We start from the raw sequence: 25475 nt of genomic DNA, 5'->3' as shown, positions 1-25475 counted from the left end.
AAAACTGCAATGTTCAGCCAAAGGGTCTGCATCCCTGTTCTTGTCAGAGGCTGTTTCTGGTATGGGCACTGTGGAATAAGTGCTTGCCTTTTCATCCCTTGAAAGGCCCTGAAGGCACCAAACCATTAAGAAGCTCCTCCCACATTTTTCCCGCTCTTTTCTGAGCTTGCTTGGTGAAGATTTTGAAAGTATAGAGAGATGGTTTTCTGTAGTGGAGATATTGCAACAATTGCTCACCTAACATGGAAGCACTTACTAACTAAAGAAAAATAGAAATAACTCCTGTTAGGTGAGCACCTGATGTTCAAATGCAACCCATCCCTAAATATTATACCATGTACTTCCAGAGTTGTTGTTTATTTCACAGAACTTCAAACTCAAAAGGTAAGCACTTATAACCATGAAGCTGTATTTCTATGAGGTTTCAAGACATCTGAAATTCAAAACTGCAATGTTCAGCCAGTTGGCCTGCATCACTGTTGTCATCCGAGGCCGTTCCTGCTATGGGCACTGTGGAGAAGGGCCCACCTTTTTATCCCTTGAAAGGCCCTCAAGGCACCAGACCATTAAGTAGCGCCTCCCACATTTTTCCCGCTCTTTTCTGAGGTTGCTTGGTGAAGATTTTGAAAGTATAGAGAGATGGTTTTCTGTAGTGGGGATATTGCAACAATTGCTCACCTAACATGGAAGCACTTACTAACTAAAGAAAAATAGAAAGAACTCCTGTTAGGTGAACACCTGATGCTCAAATGCAATCCATCCCTAAATATTATACCATGTACTTTCAGAGTTGTTTATTTCACAGAACGTCAAACTCAAAAGGTAAGCACTTACAAGCTTGAAGCTGTATTTCTATGAGGTTTCAAGGCATCTGAAATTCAAAACTGCAATGTTCAGCCAAAGGGTCTGCATCCCTGTTCTTGTCAGAGGCTGTTTCTGGTATGGGCACTGTGGAATAAGTGCTCGCCTTTTTATCCCTTGAAAGGCCCTGAAGGCACCAAACCATTAAGTAGCTCCTCCCACATTTTTCCCGCTCTTTTCTGAGCTTGCTTGGTGAAGATTTTGAAAGTATAGAGAGACGGTTTTCTGTAGTGGGGATATTGCAACAATTGCTCACCTAACATGGAAGCACTTACTAACTAAAGAAAAATAGAAAGAACTCCTGTTATGTGAACACCTGATGCTCAAATGCAATCCATCCCTAAATATTATACCATGTACTTCCAGAGTTGTTGTTTATTTCACAGAACTTCAAACTCAAAAGGTAAGCACTTACAAGCTTGAAGCTGTATTTCTATGAGGTTTCAAGACATCTGAAATTCAAAACTGCAATGTTCAGCCAGTTGGCCTGCATCACTGTTCTCATCCGAGGCCGTTCCTGCTATGGGCACTGTGGAAGAAGTGCCCACCTTTTTATCCCTTGAAAGGCCCTCAAGGCACCAAACCATTAAGTAGCTCCTCCCACATTTTTCCCGCTCTTTTCTGAGCTTTCTTGGTGAAGATTTTGAAAGTATGGAGAGATGGTTTTCTGTAGTGGGGATATTGCAACAATTGCTCACCTAACATGGAAGCACTTACTAACTAAAGAAAAATAGAAAGAACTCCTGTTAGGTGAGCACCTGATGTTCAAATGCAATCCATCCTAAATATTATAACATACACTTCCAAAGTTGCTGTTTAGTTCACAGAACTTCAACCTCAAAAGGTAAGCACTTATAACAATGAAGCTGTATTTCTATGAGGTTTCAAGACATCTGAAATTCAAAACTGCAATGTTCAGCCAGTTGGCCCGCATCACTGTTCTCATCCGAGGCCGTTCCTGCTATGGGCACTGTGGAAGAAGTGCCCACCTTTTTATCCCTTGAAAGGCCCTCAAGGCACCAAACCATTAAGTAGCTCCTCCCACATTTTTCCCGCTCTTTTCTGAGCTTGCTTGGTGAAGATTTTGAAAGTATAGAGAGATGGTTTTCTGTAGTAGAGATATTGCAACAATTGCTCACCTAACATGGAAGCACTTACTAACTAAAGAAAAATAGAAAGAACTCCCGTTAGGTGAGCACCTGATGCTCAAATGCAATTATTCTCTAAATATTATAACATACACTTCCAGAGCTGTTGTTTAGTTAACAGAACTTCAACCTCAATAGGTAAGCACTTACAAGCTTGAAGCTGTATTTCTATGAGGTTTCAAGACATCTGAAATTCAAAACTGCAATGTTCAGCCAGTTGGCCTGCATCACTGTTCTCATCCGAGGCCGTTCCTGCTATGGGCACTGTGGAAGAAGTGCCCACCTTTTTATCCCTTGAAAGGCCCTCAAGGCACCAAACCATTAAGTAGCTCCTCCCACATTTTTCCCGCTCTTTTCTGAGCTTGCTTGGTGAAGATTTTGAAAGTATAGAGAGATGGTTTTCTGTAGTGGGGATATTGCAACAATTGCTCACCTAACATGGAAGCACTTACTAACTAAAGAAAAATAGAAAGAACTCCTGTTAGGTGAGCACCTGATGTTCAAATGCAATCCATCCTAAATATTATAACATACACTTCCAAAGTTGTTGTTTATTTCACAGAACTTCAAACTCAAAAGGTAAGCACTTACAAGCTTGAAGCTGTATTTCTATGAGGTTTCAAGGCATCTGAAATTCAAAACTGCAATGTTCAGCCAAAGGGTCTGCATCCCTGTTCTTGTCAGAGGCTGTTTCTGGTATGGGCACTGTGGAATAAGTGCTCGCCCTTTTATCCCTTGAAAGGCCCTGAAGGCACCAAACCATTAAGTAGCTCCTCCCACATTTTTCCTGCTCTTTTCTGAGCTTGCTTGGTGAAGATTTTGAAAGTATAGAGAGATGGTTTTCTGTAGTGGGGATATTGCAACAATTGCTCACCCAACATGGAAGCACTTACTAACTAAAGAAAAATAGTAGGAACTCCTGTTAGGTGAACACCTGATGCTCAAATGCAATCCATCCCTAAATATTATATCATGTACTTCCAGAGTTGTTGTTTATTTCACAGAACTTCAAACTCAAAAGGTAAGCACTTACAAGCTTGAAGCTGTATTTCTATGAGGTTTCAAGACATCTGAAATTCAAAACTGCAATGTTCAGCCAAAGGGTCTGCATCCCTGTTCTTGTCTATTCCTGGTATGGGCACTGTGGAAGAAGTTTTAGCCTTTTTATCCCTTGAAAGTCCCTGAAGGCACCAAACCATTAAGTAGCTCCTCCCACATTTTTCCCGCTCTTTTCTGAGCTTGCTTGGTGAAGATTTTGAAAGTATAGAGAGATGGTTTTCTGTAGTGGGGATATTGCAACAATTGCTCACCTAACATGGAAGCACTTACTAACTAAAGAAAAATAGAAAGAACTCCTGTTAGGTGAACACCTGATGCTCAAATGCAATCCATCCCTAAATATTATACCATGTACTTCCAGAGTTGTTGTTTATTTCACAGAACTTCAAACTCAAAAGGTAAGCACTTACAAGCTTGAAGCTGTATTTCTATGAGGTTTCAAGACATCTGAAATTCAAAACTGCAATGTTCAGCCAGTTGGCCTGCATCACTGTTCTCATCCAAGGCCGTTCCTGCTATGGGCACTGTGGAAGAAGTGCCCACCTTTTTATCTCTTGAAAGGCCCTCAAGGCACCAAACCATTAAGTAGCTCCTCCCACATTTTTCCCGCTCTTTTCTGAGCTTGCTTGGTGAAGATTTTGAAAGTATAGAGAGATGGTTTTCTGTAGTAGAGATATTGCAACAATTGCTCACCTAACATGGAAGCACTTACTAACTAAAGAAAAATAGAAAGAACTCCTGTTAGGTGAGCACCTGATGCTCAAATGCAATTATTCTCTAAATATTATAACATACACTTCCAGAGCTGTTGTTTAGTTAACAGAACTTCAACCTCAATAGGTAAGCACTTACAAGCTTGAAGCTGTATTTCTATGAGGTTTCAAGACATCTGAAATTCAAAACTGCAATGTTCAGCCAGTTGGCCTGCATCACTGTTCTCATCCGAGGCCGTTCCTGCTATGGGCACTGTGGAAGAAGTGCCCACCTTTTTATCCCTTGAAAGGCCCTCAAGGCACCAAACCATTAAGTAGCTCCTCCCACATTTTTCCCGCTCTTTTCTGAGCTTGCTTGGTGAAGATTTTGAAAGTATAGAGAGATGGTTTTCTGTAGTAGAGATATTGCAACAATTGCTCACCTAACATGGAAGCACTTACTAACTAAAGAAAAATAGAAAGAACTCCTGTTAGGTGAGCACCTGATGCTCAAATGCAATTATTCTCTAAATATTATAACATACACTTCCAGAGCTGTTGTTTAGTTAACAGAACTTCAACCTCAATAGGTAAGCACTTACAAGCTTGGTGCTGTATTTCTATGAGGTTTCAAGACATCTGAAATTCAAAACTGCAATGTTCAGCCAGTTGGCCTGCATCACTGTTCTCATCCGAGGCCGTTCCTGCTATGGGCACTGTGGAAGAAGTGCCCACCTTTTTATCCCTTGAAAGGCCCTCAAGGCACCAAACCATTAAGTAGCTCCTCCCACATTTTTCCCGCTCTTTTCTGAGCTTGCTTGGTGAAGATTTTGAAAGTATAGAGAGATGGTTTTCTGTAGTGGGGATATTGCAACAATTGCTCACCTAACATGGAAGCACTTACTAACTAAAGAAAAATAGAAAGAACTCCTGTTAGGTGAGCACCTGATGTTCAAATGCAATCCATCCTAAATATTATAACATACACTTCCAAAATTGCTGTTTAGTTCACAGAACTTCAACCTCAAAAGGGAAGCACTTACACATATATAAAACGCAGGTGCCAACCTTGAAGCTGTATTTCTGTGAGGTTCCAAGACATCTGAAATTCAAAACTGCAATGTTCAGCCAAAGGGTCTGCATCCCTGTTCTTGTCAGAGGCTGTTTCTGGTATGGGCACTGTGGAAGAAGTGCCCACCTTTTTATCCCTTGAAAGGCCCTCAAGGCACCAAACCATTAAGTAGCTCCTCCCACATTTTTCCCGCTCTTTTCCGAGCTTGCTTGGTGAAGATTTTGAAAGTATAGAGAGATGGTTTTCTGTAGTGGGGATAGTGCAACAATTGCTCACCTAACATAGAAGCACTTACTAACTAAAGAAAAATAGAAAGAACTCCTGTTAGGTGAACACCTGATGCTCAAATGCAATCCATCCCTAAATAGTATACCATGTACTTCCAGAGTTGTTGTTTATTTCACAGAACTTCAAACTCAAAAGGTAAGCACTTATAACCATGAAGCTGTATTTCTATGAGGTTTCAAGACATCTGAAATTCAAAACTGCAATGTTCAGCCAGTTGGCCTGCATCACTGTTGTCATCCGAGGCCGTTCCTGCTATGGGCACTGTGGAGAAGGGCCCACCTTTTTATCCCTTGAAAGGCCCTCAAGGCACCAGACCATTAAGTAGCTCCTCCCACATTTTTCCCGCTCTTTTCTGAGGTTGCTTGGTGAAGATTTTGAAAGTATAGAGAGATGTTTTTCTGTAGTGGGGATATTGCAACAATTGCTCACCTAACATGAAAGCACTTACTAACTAAAGAAAAATAGAAAGAACTCCTGTTAGGTGAACACCTGATGCTCAAATGCAATCCATCCCTAAATATTATACCATGTACTTCCAGAGTTGTTGTTTATTTCACAGAACTTCAAACTCAAAAGGTAAGCACTTACAAGCTTGAAGCTGTATTTCTATGAGGTTTCAAGGCATCTGAAATTCAAAACTGCAATGTTCAGCCAAAGGGTCTGCATCCCTGTTCTTGTCAGAGGCTGTTTCTGGTATGGGCACTGTGGAATAAGTGCTTGCCTTTTTATCCCTTGAAAGGCCCTGAAGGCACCAAACCATTAAGTAGCTCCTCCCACATTTTTCCCGCTCTTTTCTGAGCTTGCTTGGTGAAGATTTTGAAAGTATAGAGAGATGGTTTTCTGTAGTGGGGATATTGCAACAATTGCTCACCTAACATGGAAGCACTTACTAACTAAAGAAAAATAGAAAGAACTCCTGTTAGGTGAACACCTGATGCTCAAATGCAATCCATCCCTAAATATTATACCATGTACTTCCAGAGTTGTTGTTTATTTCACAGAACTTCAAACTCAAAAGGTAAGCACTTACAAGCTTGAAGCTGTATTTCTATGAGGTTTCAAGACATCTGAAATTCAAAACTGCAATGTTCAGCCAAAGGGTCTGCATCCCTGTTCTTGTCAGAGGCTGTTTCTGGTATGGGCACTGTGGAATAAGTGCTTGCCTTTTTATCCCTTGAAAGGCCCTGAAGGCACCAAACCATTAAGAAGCTCCTCCCACATTTTTCCCGCTCTTTTCTGAGCTTGCTTGGTGAAGATTTTGAAAGTATAGAGAGATGGTTTTCTGTAGTGGAGATATTGCAACAATTGCTCACCTAACATGGAAGCACTTACTAACTAAAGAAAAATAGAAATAACTCCTGTTAGGTGAGCACCTGATGTTCAAATGCAACCCATCCCTAAATATTATACCATGTACTTCCAGAGTTGTTGTTTATTTCACAGAACTTCAAACTCAAAAGGTAAGCACTTATAACCATGAAGCTGTATTTCTATGAGGTTTCAAGACATCTGAAATTCAAAACTGCAATGTTCAGCCAGTTGGCCTGCATCACTGTTGTCATCCGAGGCCGTTCCTGCTATGGGCACTGTGGAGAAGGGCCCACCTTTTTATCCCTTGAAAGGCCCTCAAGGCACCAGACCATTAAGTAGCGCCTCCCACATTTTTCCCGCTCTTTTCTGAGGTTGCTTGGTGAAGATTTTGAAAGTATAGAGAGATGGTTTTCTGTAGTGGGGATATTGCAACAATTGCTCACCTAACATGGAAGCACTTACTAACTAAAGAAAAATAGAAAGAACTCCTGTTAGGTGAACACCTGATGCTCAAATGCAATCCATCCCTAAATATTATACCATGTACTTTCAGAGTTGTTTATTTCACAGAACGTCAAACTCAAAAGGTAAGCACTTACAAGCTTGAAGCTGTATTTCTATGAGGTTTCAAGGCATCTGAAATTCAAAACTGCAATGTTCAGCCAAAGGGTCTGCATCCCTGTTCTTGTCAGAGGCTGTTTCTGGTATGGGCACTGTGGAATAAGTGCTCGCCTTTTTATCCCTTGAAAGGCCCTGAAGGCACCAAACCATTAAGTAGCTCCTCCCACATTTTTCCCGCTCTTTTCTGAGCTTGCTTGGTGAAGATTTTGAAAGTATAGAAAGACGGTTTTCTGTAGTGGGGATATTGCAACAATTGCTCACCTAACATGGAAGCACTTACTAACTAAAGAAAAATAGAAATAACTCCTGTTATGTGAACACCTGATGCTCAAATGCAATCCATCCCTAAATATTATACCATGTACTTCCAGAGTTGTTGTTTATTTCACAGAACTTCAAACTCAAAAGGTAAGCACTTACAAGCTTGAAGCTGTATTTCTATGAGGTTTCAAGACATCTGAAATTCAAAACTGCAATGTTCAGCCAGTTGGCCTGCATCACTGTTCTCATCCGAGGCCGTTCCTGCTATGGGCACTGTGGAAGAAGTGCCCACCTTTTTATCCCTTGAAAGGCCCTCAAGGCACCAAACCATTAAGTAGCTCCTCCCACATTTTTCCCGCTCTTTTCTGAGCTTTCTTGGTGAAGATTTTGAAAGTATAGAGAGATGGTTTTCTGTAGTGGGGATATTGCAACAATTGCTCACCTAACATGGAAGCACTTACTAACTAAAGAAAAATAGAAAGAACTCCTGTTAGGTGAGCACCTGATGTTCAAATGCAATCCATCCTAAATATTATAACATACACTTCCAAAGTTGCTGTTTAGTTCACAGAACTTCAACCTCAAAAGGTAAGCACTTATAACAATGAAGCTGTATTTCTATGAGGTTTCAAGACATCTGAAATTCAAAACTGCAATGTTCAGCCAGTTGGCCCGCATCACTGTTCTCATCCGAGGCCGTTCCTGCTATGGGCACTGTGGAAGAAGTGCCCACCTTTTTATCCCTTGAAAGGCCCTCAAGGCACCAAACCATTAAGTAGCTCCTCCCACATTTTTCCCGCTCTTTTCTGAGCTTGCTTGGTGAAGATTTTGAAAGTATAGAGAGATGGTTTTCTGTAGTAGAGATATTGCAACAATTGCTCACCTAACATGGAAGCACTTACTAACTAAAGAAAAATAGAAAGAACTCCTGTTAGGTGAGCACCTGATGCTCAAATGCAATTATTCTCTAAATATTATAACATACACTTCCAGAGCTGTTGTTTAGTTAACAGAACTTCAACCTCAATAGGTAAGCACTTACAAGCTTGAAGCTGTATTTCTATGAGGTTTCAAGACATCTGAAATTCAAAACTGCAATGTTCAGCCAGTTGGCCTGCATCACTGTTCTCATCCGAGGCCGTTCCTGCTATGGGCACTGTGGAAGAAGTGCCCACCTTTTTATCCCTTGAAAGGCCCTCAAGGCACCAAACCATTAAGTAGCTCCTCCCACATTTTTCCCGCTCTTTTCTGAGCTTGCTTGGTGAAGATTTTGAAAGTATAGAGAGATGGTTTTCTGTAGTGGGGATATTGCAACAATTGCTCACCTAACATGGAAGCACTTACTAACTAAAGAAAAATAGAAAGAACTCCTGTTAGGTGAGCACCTGATGTTCAAATGCAATCCATCCTAAATATTATAACATACACTTCCAAAGTTGCTGTTTAGTTCACAGAACTTCAACCTCAAAAGGTAAGCACTTATAACCATGAAGCTGTATTTCTATGAGGTTTCAAGACATCTGAAATTCAAAACTGCAATGTTCAGCCAATGGGTCTGCATCCCTGTTCTTGTCTGAGGCTGTTCCTGTTATGGGCACTGTGGAAGAAGTGCTCGCCTTTCTATCCCTTGAAAGGCCCTGAAGGCACCAAACCATTAAGTAGCTCCTCCCACATTTTTCCCGCTCTTTTCTGAGCTTGCTTGGTGAAGATTTTGAAAGTATAGAGAGATGGTTTTCTGTAGTGGGGATATTGCAACAATTGCTCACCTAACATGGAAGCACTTACTAACTAAAGAAAAATAGAAAGAACTCCTGTTAGGTGCGCACCTGATGTTCAAATGCAATCCATCCTAAATATTATAACATACACTTCCAAAATTGCTGTTTAGTTCACAGAACTTCAACCTCAAAAGGGAAGCACTTACACATATATAAAACGCAGGTGCCAACCTTGAAGCTGTATTTCTGTGAGGTTCCAAGACATCTGAAATTCAAAACTGCAATGTTCAGCCAAAGGGTCTGCATCCCTGTTCTTGTCAGAGGCTGTTTCTGGTATGGGCACTGTGGAAGAAGTGCCCACCTTTTTATCCCTTGAAAGGCCCTCAAGGCACCAAACCATTAAGTAGCTCCTCCCACATTTTTCCCGCTCTTTTCCGAGCTTGCTTGGTGAAGATTTTGAAAGTATAGAGAGATGGTTTTCTGTAGTGGGGATAGTGCAACAATTGCTCACCTAACATAGAAGCACTTACTAACTAAAGAAAAATAGAAAGAACTCCTGTTAGGTGAACACCTGATGCTCAAATGCAATCCATCCCTAAATAGTATACCATGTACTTCCAGAGTTGTTGTTTATTTCACAGAACTTCAAACTCAAAAGGTAAGCACTTATAACCATGAAGCTGTATTTCTATGAGGTTTCAAGACATCTGAAATTCAAAACTGCAATGTTCAGCCAGTTGGCCTGCATCACTGTTGTCATCCGAGGCCGTTCCTGCTATGGGCACTGTGGAGAAGGGCCCACCTTTTTATCCCTTGAAAGGCCCTCAAGGCACCAGACCATTAAGTAGCTCCTCCCACATTTTTCCCGCTCTTTTCTGAGGTTGCTTGGTGAAGATTTTGAAAGTATAGAGAGATGTTTTTCTGTAGTGGGGATATTGCAACAATTGCTCACCTAACATGAAAGCACTTACTAACTAAAGAAAAATAGAAAGAACTCCTGTTAGGTGAACACCTGATGCTCAAATGCAATCCATCCCTAAATATTATACCATGTACTTCCAGAGTTGTTGTTTATTTCACAGAACTTCAAACTCAAAAGGTAAGCACTTACAAGCTTGAAGCTGTATTTCTATGAGGTTTCAAGGCATCTGAAATTCAAAACTGCAATGTTCAGCCAAAGGGTCTGCATCCCTGTTCTTGTCAGAGGCTGTTTCTGGTATGGGCACTGTGGAATAAGTGCTCGCCTTTTTATCCCTTGAAAGGCCCTGAAGGCACCAAACCATTAAGTAGCTCCTCCCACATTTTTCCCGCTCTTTTCTGAGCTTGCTTGGTGAAGATTTTGAAAGTATAGAGAGACGGTTTTCTGTAGTGGGGATATTGCAACAATTGCTCACCTAACATGGAAGCACTTACTAACTAAAGAAAAATAGAAAGAACTCCTGTTATGTGAACACCTGATGCTCAAATGCAATCCATCCCTAAATATTATACCATGTACTTCCAGAGTTGTTGTTTATTTCACAGAACTTCAAACTCAAAAGGTAAGCACTTACAAGCTTGAAGCTGTATTTCTATGAGGTTTCAAGACATCTGAAATTCAAAACTGCAATGTTCAGCCAGTTGGCCTGCATCACTGTTCTCATCCGAGGCCGTTCCTGCTATGGGCACTGTGGAAGAAGTGCCCACCTTTTTATCCCTTGAAAGGCCCTCAAGGCACCAAACCATTAAGTAGCTCCTCCCACATTTTTCCCGCTCTTTTCTGAGCTTTCTTGGTGAAGATTTTGAAAGTATAGAGAGATGGTTTTCTGTAGTGGGGATATTGCAACAATTGCTCACCTAACATGGAAGCACTTACTAACTAAAGAAAAATAGAAAGAACTCCTGTTAGGTGAGCACCTGATGTTCAAATGCAATCCATCCTAAATATTATAACATACACTTCCAAAGTTGCTGTTTAGTTCACAGAACTTCAACCTCAAAAGGTAAGCACTTATAACAATGAAGCTGTATTTCTATGAGGTTTCAAGACATCTGAAATTCAAAACTGCAATGTTCAGCCAGTTGGCCCGCATCACTGTTCTCATCCGAGGCCGTTCCTGCTATGGGCACTGTGGAAGAAGTGCCCACCTTTTTATCCCTTGAAAGGCCCTCAAGGCACCAAACCATTAAGTAGCTCCTCCCACATTTTTCCCGCTCTTTTCTGAGCTTGCTTGGTGAAGATTTTGAAAGTATAGAGAGATGGTTTTCTGTAGTAGAGATATTGCAACAATTGCTCACCTAACATGGAAGCACTTACTAACTAAAGAAAAATAGAAAGAACTCCTGTTAGGTGAGCACCTGATGCTCAAATGCAATTATTCTCTAAATATTATAACATACACTTCCAGAGCTGTTGTTTAGTTAACAGAACTTCAACCTCAATAGGTAAGCACTTACAAGCTTGAAGCTGTATTTCTATGAGGTTTCAAGACATCTGAAATTCAAAACTGCAATGTTCAGCCAGTTGGCCTGCATCACTGTTCTCATCCGAGGCCGTTCCTGCTATGGGCACTGTGGAAGAAGTGCCCACCTTTTTATCCCTTGAAAGGCCCTCAAGGCACCAAACCATTAAGTAGCTCCTCCCACATTTTTCCCGCTCTTTTCTGAGCTTGCTTGGTGAAGATTTTGAAAGTATAGAGAGATGGTTTTCTGTAGTGGGGATATTGCAACAATTGCTCACCTAACATGGAAGCACTTACTAACTAAAGAAAAATAGAAATAACTCCTGTTAGGTGAGCACCTGATGTTCAAATGCAATCCATCCTAAATATTATAACATACACTTCCAAAGTTGTTGTTTATTTCACAGAACTTCAAACTCAAAAGGTAAGCACTTACAAGCTTGAAGCTGTATTTCTATGAGGTTTCAAGGCATCTGAAATTCAAAACTGCAATGTTCAGCCAAAGGGTCTGCATCCCTGTTCTTGTCAGAGGCTGTTTCTGGTATGGGCACTGTGGAATAAGTGCTCGCCCTTTTATCCCTTGAAAGGCCCTGAAGGCACCAAACCATTAAGTAGCTCCTCCCACATTTTTCCTGCTCTTTTCTGAGCTTGCTTGGTGAAGATTTTGAAAGTATAGAGAGATGGTTTTCTGTAATGGGGATATTGCAACAATTGCTCACCCAACATGGAAGCACTTACTAACTAAAGAAAAATAGTAGGAACTCCTGTTAGGTGAACACCTGATGCTCAAATGCAATCCATCCCTAAATATTATACCATGTACTTCCAGAGTTGTTGTTTATTTCACAGAACTTCAAACTCAAAAGGTAAGCACTTACAAGCTTGAAGCTGTATTTCTATGAGGTTTCAAGACATCTGAAATTCAAAACTGCAATGTTCAGCCAGTTGGCCTGCATCACTGTTCTCATCCGAGGCCGTTCCTGCTATGGGCACTGTGGAAGAAGTGCCCACCTTTTTATCCCTTGAAAGGCCCTCAAGGCACCAAACCATTAAGTAGCTCCTCCCACATTTTTCCCGCTCTTTTCTGAGCTTTCTTGGTGAAGATTTTGAAAGTATAGAGAGATGGTTTTCTGTAGTGGGGATATTGCAACAATTGCTCACCTAACATGGAAGCACTTACTAACTAAAGAAAAATAGAAAGAACTCCTGTTAGGTGAGCACCTGATGTTCAAATGCAATCCATCCTAAATATTATAACATACACTTCCAAAGTTGCTGTTTAGTTCACAGAACTTCAACCTCAAAAGGTAAGCACTTATAACAATGAAGCTGTATTTCTATGAGGTTTCAAGACATCTGAAATTCAAAACTGCAATGTTCAGCCAGTTGGCCCGCATCACTGTTCTCATCCGAGGCCGTTCCTGCTATGGGCACTGTGGAAGAAGTGCCCACCTTTTTATCCCTTGAAAGGCCCTCAAGGCACCAAACCATTAAGTAGCTCCTCCCACATTTTTCCCGCTCTGTTCCGAGCTTGCTTGGTGAAGATTTTGAAAGTATAGAGAGATGGTTTTCTGTAGTGGGGATAGTGCAACAATTGCTCACCTAACATAGAAGCACTTACTAACTAAAGAAAAATAGAAAGAACTCCTGTTAGGTGAACACTTGATGCTCAAATGCAATCCATCCCTAAATAGTATACCATGTACTTCCAGAGTTGTTGTTTATTTCACAGAACTTCAAACTCAAAAGGTAAGCACTTATAACCATGAAGCTGTATTTCTATGAGGTTTCAAGACATCTGAAATTCAAAACTGCAATGTTCAGCCAGTTGGCCTGCATCACTGTTGTCATCCGAGGCCGTTCCTGCTATGGGCACTGTGGAGAAGGGCCCACCTTTTTATCCCTTGAAAGGCCCTCAAGGCACCAGACCATTAAGTAGCTCCTCCCACATTTTTCCCGCTCTTTTCTGAGGTTGCTTGGTGAAGATTTTGAAAGTATAGAGAGATGTTTTTCTGTAGTGGGGATATTGCAACAATTGCTCACCTAACATGAAAGCACTTACTAACTAAAGAAAAATAGAAAGAACTCCTGTTAGGTGAACACCTGATGCTCAAATGCAATCCATCCCTAAATATTATACCATGTACTTCCAGAGTTGTTGTTTATTTCACAGAACTTCAAACTCAAAAGGTAAGCACTTACAAGCTTGAAGCTGTATTTCTATGAGGTTTCAAGGCATCTGAAATTCAAAACTGCAATGTTCAGCCAAAGGGTCTGCATCCCTGTTCTTGTCAGAGGCTGTTTCTGGTATGGGCACTGTGGAATAAGTGCTTGCCTTTTTATCCCTTGAAAGGCCCTGAAGGCACCAAACCATTAAGTAGCTCCTCCCACATTTTTCCCGCTCTTTTCTGAGCTTGCTTGGTGAAGATTTTGAAAGTATAGAGAGATGGTTTTCTGTAGTGGGGATATTGCAACAATTGCTCACCTAACATGGAAGCACTTACTAACTAAAGAAAAATAGAAAGAACTCCTGTTAGGTGAACACCTGATGCTCAAATGCAATCCATCCCTAAATATTATACCATGTACTTCCAGAGTTGTTGTTTATTTCACAGAACTTCAAACTCAAAAGGTAAGCACTTACAAGCTTGAAGCTGTATTTCTATGAGGTTTCAAGACATCTGAAATTCAAAACTGCAATGTTCAGCCAAAGGGTCTGCATCCCTGTTCTTGTCAGAGGCTGTTTCTGGTATGGGCACTGTGGAATAAGTGCTTGCCTTTTTATCCCTTGAAAGGCCCTGAAGGCACCAAACCATTAAGAAGCTCCTCCCACATTTTTCCCGCTCTTTTCTGAGCTTGCTTGGTGAAGATTTTGAAAGTATAGAGAGATGGTTTTCTGTAGTGGAGATATTGCAACAATTGCTCACCTAACATGGAAGCACTTACTAACTAAAGAAAAATAGAAATAACTCCTGTTAGGTGAGCACCTGATGTTCAAATGCAACCCATCCCTAAATATTATACCATGTACTTCCAGAGTTGTTGTTTATTTCACAGAACTTCAAACTCAAAAGGTAAGCACTTATAACCATGAAGCTGTATTTCTATGAGGTTTCAAGATATCTGAAATTCAAAACTGCAATGTTCAGCCAGTTGGCCTGCATCACTGTTGTCATCCGAGGCCGTTCCTGCTATGGGCACTGTGGAGAAGGGCCCACCTTTTTATCCCTTGAAAGGCCCTCAAGGCACCAGACCATTAAGTAGCGCCTCCCACATTTTTCCCGCTCTTTTCTGAGGTTGCTTGGTGAAGATTTTGAAAGTATAGAGAGATGGTTTTCTGTAGTGGGGATATTGCAACAATTGCTCACCTAACATGGAAGCACTTACTAACTAAAGAAAAATAGAAAGAACTCCTGTTAGGTGAACACCTGATGCTCAAATGCAATCCATCCCTAAATATTATACCATGTACTTTCAGAGTTGTTTATTTCACAGAACGTCAAACTCAAAAGGTAAGCACTTACAAGCTTGAAGCTGTATTTCTATGAGGTTTCAAGGCATCTGAAATTCAAAACTGCAATGTTCAGCCAAAGGGTCTGCATCCCTGTTCTTGTCAGAGGCTGTTTCTGGTATGGGCACTGTGGAATAAGTGCTCGCCTTTTTATCCCTTGAAAGGCCCTGAAGGCACCAAACCATTAAGTAGCTCCTCCCACATTTTTCCCGCTCTTTTCTGAGCTTGCTTGGTGAAGATTTTGAAAGTATAGAGAGACGGTTTTCTGTAGTGGGGATATTGCAACAATTGCTCACCTAACATGGAAGCACTTACTAACTAAAGAAAAATAGAAAGAACTCCTGTTATGTGAACACCTGATGCTCAAATGCAATCCATCCCTAAATATTATACCATGTACTTCCAGAGTTGTTGTTTATTTCACAGAACTTCAAACTCAAAAGGTAAGCACTTACAAGCTTGAAGCTGTATTTCTATGAGGTTTCAAGACATCTGAAATTCAAAACTGCAATGTTCAGCCAGTTGGCCTGCATCACTGTTCTCATCCGAGGCCGTTCCTGCTATGGGCACTGTGGAAGAAGTGCCCACCTTTTTATCCCTTGAAAGGCCCTCAAGGCACCAAACCATTAAGTAGCTCCTCCCACATTTTTCCCGCTCTTTTCTGAGCTTTCTTGGTGAAGATTTTGAAAGTATAGAGAGATGGTTTTCTGTAGTGGGGATATTGCAACAATTGCTCACCTAACATGGAAGCACTTACTAACTAAAGAAAAATAGAAAGAACTCCTGTTAGGTGAGCACCTGATGTTCAAATGCAATCCATCCTAAATATTATAACATACACTTCCAAAGTTGCTGTTTAGTTCACAGAACTTCAACCTCAAAAGGTAAGCACTTATAACAATGAAGCTGTATTTCTATGAGGTTTCAAGACATCTGAAATTCAAAACTGCAATGTTCAGCCAGTTGGCCCGCATCACTGTTCTCATCCGAGGCCGTTCCTGCTATGGGCACTGTGGAAGAAGTGCCCACCTTTTTATCCCTTGAAAGGCCCTCAAGGCACCAAACCATTAAGTAGCTCCTCCCACATTTTTCCCGCTCTTTTCTGAGCTTGCTTGGTGAAGATTTTGAAAGTATAGAGAGATGGTTTTCTGTAGTAGAGATATTGCAACAATTGCTCACCTAACATGGAAGCACTTACTAACTAAAGAAAAATAGAAAGAACTCCTGTTAGGTGAGCACCTGATGCTCAAATGCAATTATTCTCTAAATATTATAACATACACTTCCAGAGCTGTTGTTTAGTTAACAGAACTTCAACCTCAATAGGTAAGCACTTACAAGCTTGAAGCTGTATTTCTATGAGGTTTCAAGACATCTGAAATTCAAAACTGCAATGTTCAGCCAGTTGGCCTGCATCACTGTTCTCATCCGAGGCCGTTCCTGCTATGGGCACTGTGGAAGAAGTGCCCACATTTTTATCCCTTGAAAGGCCCTCAAGGCACCAAACCATTAAGTAGCTCCTCCCACATTTTTCCCGCTCTTTTCTGAGCTTGCTTGGTGAAGATTTTGAAAGTATAGAGAGATGGTTTTCTGTAGTGGGGATATTGCAACAATTGCTCACCTAACATGGAAGCACTTACTAACTAAAGAAAAATAGAAAGAACTCCTGTTAGGTGAGCACCTGATGTTCAAATGCAATCCATCCTAAATATTATAACATACACTTCCAAAGTTGTTGTTTATTTCACAGAACTTCAAACTCAAAAGGTAAGCACTTACAAGCTTGAAGCTGTATTTCTATGAGGTTTCAAGGCATCTGAAATTCAAAACTGCAATGTTCAGCCAAAGGGTCTGCATCCCTGTTCTTGTCAGAGGCTGTTTCTGGTATGGGCACTGTGGAATAAGTGCTAGCCCTTTTATCCCTTGAAAGGCCCTGAAGGCACCAAACCATTAAGTAGCTCCTCCCACATTTTTCCTGCTCTTTTCTGAGCTTGCTTGGTGAAGATTTTGAAAGTATAGAGAGATGGTTTTCTGTAGTGGGGATATTGCAACAATTGCTCACCCAACATGGAAGCACTTACTAACTAAAGAAAAATAGTAGGAACTCCTGTTAGGTGAACACCTGATGCTCAAATGCAATCCATCCCTAAATATTATATCATGTACTTCCAGAGTTGTTGTTTATTTCACAGAACTTCAAACTCAAAAGGTAAGCACTTACAAGCTTGAAGCTGTATTTCTATGAGGTTTCAAGACATCTGAAATTCAAAACTGCAATGTTCAGCCAGTTGGCCTGCATCACTGTTCTCATCCAAGGCCGTTCCTGCTATGGGCACTGTGGAAGAAGTGCCCACCTTTTTATCTCTTGAAAGGCCCTCAAGGCACCAAACCATTAAGTAGCTCCTCCCACATTTTTCCCGCTCTTTTCTGAGCTTGCTTGGTGAAGATTTTGAAAGTATAGAGAGATGGTTTTCTGTAGTAGAGATATTGCAACAATTGCTCACCTAACATGGAAGCACTTACTAACTAAAGAAAAATAGAAAGAACTCCTGTTAGGTGAGCACCTGATGCTCAAATGCAATTATTCTCTAAATATTATAACATACACTTCCAGAGCTGTTGTTTAGTTAACAGAACTTCAACCTCAATAGGTAAGCACTTACAAGCTTGAAGCTGTATTTCTATGAGGTTTCAAGACATCTGAAATTCAAAACTGCAATGTTCAGCCAGTTGGCCTGCATCACTGTTCTCATCCGAGGCCGTTCCTGCTATGGGCACTGTGGAAGAAGTGCCCACCTTTTTATCCCTTGAAAGGCCCTCAAGGCACCAAACCATTAAGTAGCTCCTCCCACATTTTTCCCGCTCTTTTCTGAGCTTGCTTGGTGAAGATTTTGAAAGTATAGAGAGATGGTTTTCTGTAGTAGAGATATTGCAACAATTGCTCACCTAACATGGAAGCACTTACTAACTAAAGAAAAATAGAAAGAACTCCTGTTAGGTGAGCACCTGATGCTCAAATGCAATTATTCTCTAAATATTATAACATACACTTCCAGAGCTGTTGTTTAGTTAACAGAACTTCAACCTCAATAGGTAAGCACTTACAAGCTTGGTGCTGTATTTCTATGAGGTTTCAAGACATCTGAAATTCAAAACTGCAATGTTCAGCCAGTTGGCCTGCATCACTGTTCTCATCCGAGGCCGTTCCTGCTATGGGCACTGTGGAAGAAGTGCCCACCTTTTTATCCCTTGAAAGGCCCTCAAGGCACCAAACCATTAAGTAGCTCCTCCCACATTTTTCCCGCTCTTTTCTGAGCTTGCTTGGTGAAGATTTTGAAAGTATAGAGAGATGGTTTTCTGTAGTGGGGATATTGCAACAATTGCTCACCTAACATGGAAGCACTTACTAACTAAAGAAAAATAGAAAGAACTCCTGTTAGGTGAGCACCTGATGTTCAAATGCAATCCATCCTAAATATTATAACATACACTTCCAAAATTGCTGTTTAGTTCACAGAACTTCAACCTCAAAAGGGAAGCACTTACACATATATAAAACGCAGGTGCCAACCTTGAAGCTGTATTTCTGTGAGGTTCCAAGACATCTGAAATTCAAAACTGCAATGTTCAGCCAAAGGGTCTGCATCCCTGTTCTTGTCAGAGGCTGTTTCTGGTATGGGCACTGTGGAAGAAGTGCCCACCTTTTTATCCCTTGAAAGGCCCTCAAGGCACCAAACCATTAAGTAGCTCCTCCCACATTTTTCCCGCTCTTTTCCGAGCTTGCTTGGTGAAGATTTTGAAAGTATAGAGAGATGGTTTTCTGTAGTGGGGATAGTGCAACAATTGCTCACCTAACATAGAAGCACTTACTAACTAAAGAAAAATAGAAAGAACTCCTGTTAGGTGAACACCTGATGCTCAAATGCAATCCATCCCTAAATAGTATACCATGTACTTCCAGAGTTGTTGTTTATTTCACAGAACTTCAAACTCAAAAGGTAAGCACTTATAACCATGAAGCTGTATTTCTATGAGGTTTCAAGACATCTGAAATTCAAAACTGCAATGTTCAGCCAGTTGGCCTGCATCACTGTTGTCATCCGAGGCCGTTCCTGCTATGGGCACTGTGGGGAAGGGCCCACATTTTTATCCCTTGAAAGGCCCTCAAGGCACCAGACCATTAAGTAGCTCCTCCCACATTTTTCCCGCTCTTTTCTGAGGTTGCTTGGTGAAGATTTTGAAAGTATAGAGAGATGTTTTTCTGTAGTGGGGATATTGCAACAATTGCTCACCTAACATGAAAGCACTTACTAACTAAAGAAAAATAGAAAGAACTCCTGTTAGGTGAACACCTGATGCTCAAATGCAATCCATCCCTAAATATTATACCATGTACTTCCAGAGTTGTTGTTTATTTCACAGAACTTCAAACTCAAAAGGTAAGCACTTACAAGCTTGAAGCTGTATTTCTATGAGGTTTCAAGGCATCTGAAATTCAAAACTGCAATGTTCAGCCAAAGGGTCTGCATCCCTGTTCTTGTCAGAGGCTGTTTCTGGTATGGGCACTGTGGAATAAGTGCTTGCCTTTTTATCCCTTGAAAGGCCCTGAAGGCACCAAACCATTAAGTAGCTCCTCCCACATTTTTCCCGCTCTTTTCTGAGCTTGCTTGGTGAAGATTTTGAAAGTATAGAGAGATGGTTTTCTGTAGTGGGGATATTGCAACAATTGCTCACCTAACATGGAAGCACTTACTAACTAAAGAAAAATAGAAAGAACTCCTGTTAGGTGAACACCTGATGCTCAAATGCAATCCATCCCTAAATATTATACCATGTACTTCCAGAGTTGTTGTTTATTTCACAGAACTTCAAACTCAAAAGGTAAGCACTTACAAGCTTGAAGCTGTATTTCTATGAGGTTTCAAGACATCTGAAATTCAAAACTGCAATGTTCAGCCAAAGGGTCTGCATCCCTGTTCTTGTCAGAGGCTGTTTCTGGTATGGGCACTGTGGAATAAGTGCTTGCCTTTTTATCCCTTGAAAGGCCCTGAAGGCACCAAACCATTAAGAAGCTCCTCCCACATTTTTCCCGCTCTTTTCTGAGCTTGCTTGGTGAAGATTTTGAAAGTATAGAGAGATGGTTTTCTGTAGTGGAGATATTGCAACAATTGCTCACCTAACATGGAAGCACTTACTAACTAAAGAAAAATAGAAATAACTCCTGTTAGGTGAGCACCTGATGTTCAAATGCAACCCATCCCTAAATATTATACCATGTACTTCCAGAGTTGTTGTTTATTTCACAGAACTTCAAACTCAAAAGGTAAGCACTTATAACCATGAAGCTGTATTTCTATGAGGTTTCAAGACATCTGAAATTCAAAACTGCAATGTTCAGCCAGTTGGCCTGCATCACTGTTGTCATCCGAGGCCGTTCCTGCTATGGGCACTGTGGAGAAGGGCCCACCTTTTTATCCCTTGAAAGGCCCTCAAGGCACCAGACCATTAAGTAGCGCCTCCCACATTTTTCCCGCTCTTTTCTGAGGTTGCTTGGTGAAGATTTTGAAAGTATAGAGAGATGGTTTTCTGTAGTGGGGATATTGCAACAATTGCTCACCTAACATGGAAGCACTTACTAACTAAAGAAAAATAGAAAGAACTCCTGTTAGGTGAACACCTGATGCTCAAATGCAATCCATCCCTAAATATTATACCATGTACTTCCAGAGTTGTTGTTTATTTCACAGAACTTCAAACTCAAAAGGTAAGCACTTACAAGCTTGAAGCTGTATTTCTATGAGGTTTCAAGGCATCTGAAATTCAAAACTGCAATGTTCAGCCAAAGGGTCTGCATCCCTGTTCTTGTCAGAGGCTGTTTCTGGTATGGGCACTGTGGAATAAGTGCTCGCCTTTTTATCCCTTGAAAGGCCCTGAAGGCACCAAACCATTAAGTAGCTCCTCCCACATTTTTCCCGCTCTTTTCTGAGCTTGCTTGGTGAAGATTTTGAAAGTATAGAGAGACGGTTTTCTGTAGTGGGGATATTGCAACAATTGCTCACCTAACATGGAAGCACTTACTAACTAAAGAAAAATAGAAAGAACTCCTGTTATGTGAACACCTGATGCTCAAATGCAATCCATCCCTAAATATTATACCATGTACTTCCAGAGTTGTTGTTTATTTCACAGAACTTCAAACTCAAAAGGTAAGCACTTACAAGCTTGAAGCTGTATTTCTATGAGGTTTCAAGACATCTGAAATTCAAAACTGCAATGTTCAGCCAGTTGGCCTGCATCACTGTTCTCATCCGAGGCCGTTCCTGCTATGGGCACTGTGGAAGAAGTGCCCACCTTTTTATCCCTTGAAAGGCCCTCAAGGCACCAAACCATTAAGTAGCTCCTCCCACATTTTTCCCGCTCTTTTCTGAGCTTTCTTGGTGAAGATTTTGAAAGTATAGAGAGATGGTTTTCTGTAGTGGGGATATTGCAACAATTGCTCACCTAACATGGAAGCACTTACTAACTAAAGAAAAATAGAAAGAACTCCTGTTAGGTGAGCACCTGATGTTCAAATGCAATCCATCCTAAATATTATAACATACACTTCCAAAGTTGCTGTTTAGTTCACAGAACTTCAACCTCAAAAGGTAAGCACTTATAACAATGAAGCTGTATTTCTATGAGGTTTCAAGACATCTGAAATTCAAAACTGCAATGTTCAGCCAGTTGGCCCGCATCACTGTTCTCATCCGAGGCCGTTCCTGCTATGGGCACTGTGGAAGAAGTGCCCACCTTTTTATCCCTTGAAAGGCCCTCAAGGCACCAAACCATTAAGTAGCTCCTCCCACATTTTTCCCGCTCTTTTCTGAGTTTGCTTGGTGAAGATTTTGAAAGTATAGAGAGATGGTTTTCTGTAGTAGAGATATTGCAACAATTGCTCACCTAACATGGAAGCACTTACTAACTAAAGGAAAATAGAAATAACTCCTGTTAGGTGAGCACCTGATGCTCAAATGCAATTATTCTCTAAATATTATAACATACACTTCCAGAGCTGTTGTTCAGTTAACAGAACTTCAACCTCAATAGGTAAGCACTTACAAGCTTGAAGCTGTATTTCTATGAGGTTTCAAGACATCTGAAATTCAAAACTGCAATGTTCAGCCAGTTGGCCTGCATCACTGTTCTCATCCGAGGCCGTTCCTGCTATGGGCACTGTGGAAGAAGTGCCCACCTTTTTATCCCTTGAAAGGCCCTCAAGGCACCAAACCATTAAGTAGCTCCTCCCACATTTTTCCCGCTCTTTTCTGAGCTTGCTTGGTGAAGATTTTGAAAGTATAGAGAGATGGTTTTCTGTAGTGGGGATATTGCAACAATTGCTCACCTAACATGGAAGCACTTACTAACTAAAGAAAAATAGAAAGAACTCCTGTTAGGTGAGCACCTGATGTTCAAATGCAATCCATCCTAAATATTATAACATACACTTCCAAAGTTGCTGTTTAGTTCACAGAACTTCAACCTCAAAAGGTAAGCACTTATAACCATGAAGCTGTATTTCTATGAGGTTTCAAGACATCTGAAATTCAAAACTGCAATGTTCAGCCAATGGGTCTGCATCCCTGTTCTTGTCTGAGGCTGTTCCTGTTATGGGCACTGTGGAAGAAGTGCTCGCCTTTTTATCCCTTGAAAGGCCCTGAAGGCACCAAACCATTAAGTAGCTCCTCCCACATTTTTCCCGCTCTTTTCTGAGCTTGCTTGGTGAAGATTTTGAAAATATAGAGAGATGGTTTTCTGTAGTGGGGATATTGCAACAATTGCTCACCTAACATGGAAGCACTTACTAACTAAAGAAAAATAGAAAGAACTCCTGTTAGGTGAACACCTGATGCTCAAATGTAATCCATCCCTAAATATTATACCATGTACTTCCAGAGTTGTTGTTTATTTCACAGAACTTCAAACTCAAAAGGTAAGCACTTACAAGCTTGAAGCTGTATTTCTATGAGGTTTCAAGGCATCTGAAATTCAAAACTGCAATGTTCAGCCAAAGGGTCTGCATCCCTGTTCTTGTCAGAGGCTGTTTCTGGTATGGGCACTGTGGAATAAGTGCTCGCCATCCCTTGAAAGGCCCTGAAGGCACCAAACCATTAAGTAGCTCCTCCCACATTTTTCCCGCTCTTTTCTGAGCTTGCTTGGTGAAGATTTTGAAAGTATAGAGAGACGGTTTTCTGTAGTGGGGATATTGCAACAATTGCTCACCTAACATGGAAGCACTTACTAACTAAAGAAAAATAGAAAGAACTCCTGTTATGTGAACACCTGATGCTCAAATGCAATCCATCCCTAAATATTATACCATGTACTTCCAGAGTTGTTGTTTATTTCACAGAACTTCAAACTCAAAAGGTAAGCACTTACAAGCTTGAAGCTGTATTTCTATGAGGTTTCAAGACATCTGAAATTCAAAACTGCAATGTTCAGCCAGTTGGCCTGCATCACTGTTCTCATCCGAGGCCGTTCCTGCTATGGGCACTGTGGAAGAAGTGCCCACCTTTTTATCCCTTGAAAGGCCCTCAAGGCACCAAACCATTAAGTAGCTCCTCCCACATTTTTCCCGCTCTTTTCTGAGGTTGCTTGGTGAAGATTTTGAAAGTATAGAGAGATGGTTTTCTGTAGTGGGGATATTGCAACAATTGCTCACCTAACACGGAAGCACTTACTAACTAAAGAAAAATAGAAAGAACTCCTGTTAGGTGAACACCTGATGCTCAAATGCAATCCATCCCTAAATATTATACCATGTACTTTCAGAGTTGTTTATTTCACAGAACTTCAAACTCAAAAGGTAAGCACTTACAAGCTTGAAGCTGTATTTCTATGAGGTTTCAAGGCATCTGAAATTCAAAACTGCAATGTTCAGCCAAAGGGTCTGCATCCCTGTTCTTGTCAGAGGCTGTTTCTGGTATGGGCACTGTGGAATAAGTGCTTGCCTTTTTATCCCTTGAAAGGCCCTGAAGGCACCAAACCATTAAGTAGCTCCTCCCACATTTTTCCCGCTCTTTTCTGAGCTTGCTTGGTGAAGATTTTGAAAGTATAGAGAGATGGTTTTCTGTAGTGGGGATATTGCAACAATTGCTCACCTAACATGGAAGCACTTACTAACTAAAGAAAAATAGAAAGAACTCCTGTTAGGTGAACACCTGATGCTCAAATGCAATCCATCCCTAAATATTATACCATGTACTTCCAGAGTTGTTGTTTATTTCACAGAACTTCAAACTCAAAAGGTAAGCACTTACAAGCTTGAAGCTGTATTTCTATGAGGTTTCAAGACATCTGAAATTCAAAACTGCAATGTTCAGCCAAAGGGTCTGCATCCCTGTTCTTGTCAGAGGCTGTTTCTGGTATGGGCACTGTGGAATAAGTGCTTGCCTTTTTATCCCTTGAAAGGCCCTGAAGGCACCAAACCATTAAGAAGCTCCTCCCACATTTTTCCCGCTCTTTTCTGAGCTTGCTTGGTGAAGATTTTGAAAGTATAGAGAGATGGTTTTCTGTAGTGGAGATATTGCAACAATTGCTCACCTAACATGGAAGCACTTACTAACTAAAGAAAAATAGAAATAACTCCTGTTAGGTGAGCACCTGATGTTCAAATGCAACCCATCCCTAAATATTATACCATGTACTTCCAGAGTTGTTGTTTATTTCACAGAACTTCAAACTCAAAAGGTAAGCACTTATAACCATGAAGCTGTATTTCTATGAGGTTTCAAGATATCTGAAATTCAAAACTGCAATGTTCAGCCAGTTGGCCTGCATCACTGTTGTCATCCGAGGCCGTTCCTGCTATGGGCACTGTGGAGAAGGGCCCACCTTTTTATCCCTTGAAAGGCCCTCAAGGCACCAGACCATTAAGTAGCGCCTCCCACATTTTTCCCGCTCTTTTCTGAGGTTGCTTGGTGAAGATTTTGAAAGTATAGAGAGATGGTTTTCTGTAGTGGGGATATTGCAACAATTGCTCACCTAACATGGAAGCACTTACTAACTAAAGAAAAATAGAAAGAACTCCTGTTAGGTGAACACCTGATGCTCAAATGCAATCCATCCCTAAATATTATACCATGTACTTTCAGAGTTGTTTATTTCACAGAACGTCAAACTCAAAAGGTAAGCACTTACAAGCTTGAAGCTGTATTTCTATGAGGTTTCAAGGCATCTGAAATTCAAAACTGCAATGTTCAGCCAAAGGGTCTGCATCCCTGTTCTTGTCAGAGGCTGTTTCTGGTATGGGCACTGTGGAATAAGTGCTCGCCTTTTTATCCCTTGAAAGGCCCTGAAGGCACCAAACCATTAAGTAGCTCCTCCCACATTTTTCCCGCTCTTTTCTGAGCTTGCTTGGTGAAGATTTTGAAAGTATAGAAAGACGGTTTTCTGTAGTGGGGATATTGCAACAATTGCTCACCTAACATGGAAGCACTTACTAACTAAA

The sequence above is a fragment of the Ambystoma mexicanum genome, chromosome 7q (assembly GCF_040938575.1).
Source record: "Ambystoma mexicanum isolate Mex_15411 chromosome 7q, UKY_AmexF1_1, whole genome shotgun sequence".
NCBI classification, from domain to species: Eukaryota; Metazoa; Chordata; class Amphibia; order Caudata; family Ambystomatidae; genus Ambystoma; species Ambystoma mexicanum.
Note: the sequence above shows the minus strand (reverse complement) of the source record.